The sequence below is a fragment of the Dromaius novaehollandiae genome, chromosome 24 (assembly GCF_036370855.1).
Source record: "Dromaius novaehollandiae isolate bDroNov1 chromosome 24, bDroNov1.hap1, whole genome shotgun sequence".
Taxonomy (NCBI): Eukaryota; Metazoa; Chordata; class Aves; order Casuariiformes; family Dromaiidae; genus Dromaius; species Dromaius novaehollandiae.
The window spans coordinates 4,224,872-4,228,657 of NC_088121.1; positions in this window are offsets into that span (position 1 = coordinate 4,224,872).

Here is a 3,786-nt window from a genome sequence, read left to right on the forward strand (position 1 = left end):
AACCAAACCTTCTTCTGCTTTATATATATATTAAGGTTTAATTGTGCTCGTCTGAGAGGTTTGAAAAGCCTTTAGTGCTATAAACATAGCCTGATCTCCTAGCAACAGCTGCCTAGCAACAGTTGGTAACTATGTAAGGGGTTCCGGTGTTAAAAATGCAGAGGGATTTCTACCAATAGGTGTGCTTTCAGATAAAGCTCTCTGATGGTACAGTGTTACAGGAGGGCTGCTGAACAAACCAGTGCATGCGTATCAAGGTGAACTTGTAGAGCAGGGAAAAGGGAGAACCAGTTCTCTGAGCATTTGCTGGCTGGCACATTTGTGCTTACTCTTCCACACCTTTCCACAAGTCTTCTAAAGGTCAGGCTTCACCTCTGCTGCGACAGCCTGCTCCTGCCACTTGCACTGTCTCCAAAGAGCAAACCAGGAAGGCTCATTTCATTCTCTCCAGTGCACAACCACCAAGAGGACAGGCTAAATTCCTGCAAATATATACTTTGTCTTTACCATAATTTTCCTTCCTATGGCAGAGTTTGCATAGGACAGTACTTTAATTTTGTTGGACTCCATTAATATTGAGTACTGGACTTGATCTGATGTGGCATGTACTGTTAAATTTGGCAAGACTAAAATCATAAAAACTGGTAACAGAGCAAAATCAGTGTCCTATATCCTCATAAGTCCATCTGCTTCTGTAGTGAACAGAGGCAAATCCTTCCGCAGACCTCTGAAGAGTAACTCAGAGGCCAAAGGCAAAGTGCTTAATGGGGGATCCTTCTAGAGCCAGCCAAAAACCTCCTGTGCCAAAGGTGAGGTCTACATTAGCAAACAGATCCATGAAATCGAGTTGGATCTATAGAGAAAGAGAGCTGGTCTGAAGTAAACCTCTTCCATAATGTGTGTGATGTGAACATCAGGTCCCCAGTGACATCTGTTACTGGTGGGAGAGGCTGAGTGCCTCCCCGGCTTAGCTCCATCCAAAGAGAATCCATCTGTGAGCTCACAGACCACCAAAAATGTGAGCCAAAGCATAGTGAGGAGGAACAATCGCGATATTTCTTTGAAAAAGGCATGCCAGATATGATCAAAACCATGCATGTAAACTCACCTAAAGCCATTTTAAAAGGCACTAGCAAGACTTTCATAACACAGCTCACACTGATACAAATTGACAGTGAAAGATTCAAACATATTAAAAAGAGGAAGTAAGCTAAGGTTAGCAGTGTGAGATAACTGCCAAATACAGAGGTCTCTTTTTGAACACTCCCTATAAACGTTTATTGATTCCCTTGAATAGCTTTACTGTGTCACTAAGCTGCAGCTACTGGTGGGCTGAGCCTGCAATAACCCAGGGATTAAATGGGTGAAAAGGCAAGGAAGGAAGAGACAGTCCTGCATTCCCCTTTTCTCAAATCTCTTAAGGTCCTCAGTGTGTTTCAGGGAGTATGAAAATATGGGGATAAGTATGGAAAAGAAAAAAACTGTAGTTTTGGATGTTTCTCCAAAATTAAGTTCTAACCAAACAGAGTGCATCCATTGCTAGTTTTACAGCTAAATGAACCACTTTATGACTTGGACAAATCACTCTGTTTCTACAGGAGTCTCTCCTCCCTCACATTTTTGTTTTTATTAGACCATAAATTGTCTGTTTGCAGTAAAAAGTGCCTAACACAATGCAACCTTGAATTTTTTCAGGCAGCTTCTGTCTGCTACCAAACTAACAATAATAAAAGATTTTGACATGAGTGAAGCCTCAGCTGGTAATATTAAGATGGAGAGGCCAATTTAAGCATCCCTTAAACTCCTCTCTAAATATAGATTTTTCTGTCCTTCAGATGTTGGAGCAAAAATTAATTGTTATTTGTGACCTCAGCAAAGTATGGCAAAGAGTAGGTCATGTCCAGGCTTAATACCAGAAGATAAAACCTGGAAAGGTCTGCATTTACTGCCAGACTTCCATGCTTCTTACTGTCGGCACAGCAGTTCCATCATTGGCCTACTCTGAAAACTTCAGCCCTGTCTTCCAGCAGTAGCTGAGATGCTGAAACCTGCTCTATGTGGAGAGACACTCCTACCGTGGAACACCTACAGCTCCTCACAATTAAAACTGTAAGGAGGAAAGAATTAAAATACAGCAGCAAACCTGTTTTTTCTTATCTGGCAGCCTTTCTTTCCAGCCCTCCACCCAACAAAAATAAAGGGAGGACAAAAGTTGATAGAACGTGGAATCTGGCTTGGATTTCATCTCTGTCTCCGGGTTGGTCCTGCATGCTCCAGTGTGGACATGCCAAGCCATTCTGAATACGCTGGCACTCCTTGGCGGTCACAGTGACCTTCAAGAACATTCTCTGTATTTTCCTGTTCATGCACAATGCCGCTGATTAGCTCCAGTGCTTGGCTTATGCAGAGCCAAGCCAGGATCCTGTCCTTGCCTTACCTTCAACCTTCCTGGATTACCTGTCATGGCCAGCCCACCGAAACGTAATCTCTCTGGTCATATAGAGAACAGCACGGAGTGGGAGGACTGCAGTGTTGCAACCTGCAATATTGCAAATACTTTCAGTAAATGTTACACCCTCTAGGAAATATTGCCTAATTGGTGGAGAAAAGGAGAGGCTGAGGTTTATAGGTGTTATTTCATTCACTTGAAACTCAATTAATACTTGGTGCTTCAGTTTCCTTCTGTGTACAATGAAAAGAAATGAGATGTTCCTTAGAGAATTACTAAAGAAGACTGAAGGACTCATTTGTACTATGCTTTGAGATCCTACTAGAGTCTATTTTAAAAGCACTTTGGATAGCAATTTTCCTGCCCTTCTTTCATCTGATTCTCTGGTGCTAAGCATGTAGTTGAAAGAGGGCTGCAGCATTTCCCTTGGACAGGAAGATATAAGAAGGGGGAAGGGGCATTCTTTTGCCTCTCCCTTTTCTACCCAGCTGCCTGTTTACACAAAACCTGCATGAATATAATAACTTTGAGGCCTCTAAAACCTGCTGAGTTTTGTTGAACTTGACCACTATATTTAAAAGTCAGTAGAATGAGAAATGACAAAGATAGACAAAGTGACTGCATAATCCTTATTACCTCAGAAAACTAGACTAAAAAATACCATACAGTAGAAAAGGATGTATATTGCCAACACAGGTGCAAGTATAGATATGATAAGAAAAAGTGTGTTTAATTCAAGGTAGTCTTTCCGTCAAAGAGTTCCTGTGACATGATTAGCTACACAAACAACATCTGTGTCATCTGTTTTAGGAATCAGACTAGCGGGATAGCTAGTGTTTTATCTTTGTTTAAAGAGTATAAAAATTTGGAATGTTTTGATGTGAAAGGCCTGTTTGTGTTCCGTATTTTGGGAAGTCTTACGGGATCCATATGAAATACAAGTATAACAAACTAGTCCCTTGACTATAAATATATCAAGGTTTATGTAAGGAATAATGTTGCCACCACAGGAGATACAATAATAAGATTATAATTCTTTTTCAAGGTGCTCATGAAATCCAAGCTACAAAAGCAAAGCACATTGTACCAAAATAAAATTAGAAAACAGAGTAAAAATTAAAATACTAAACCACAGAAAGTTCCTTAAAAAAATAAATGTTCTACATCATTGTTTATGCAGAACCTCAGAGCAAGCAACTGAGCCTTGCTATTCAGCAACTAGGAAAACAAAGGAATAGAGCGCTCACACTGCACACCAACCCTGACACGTGCTACAGGTAGAAAAGACAGAGCAGATCTCAGAGGATCTGAGTTTTTCCTCAGGTTTTATAACCACC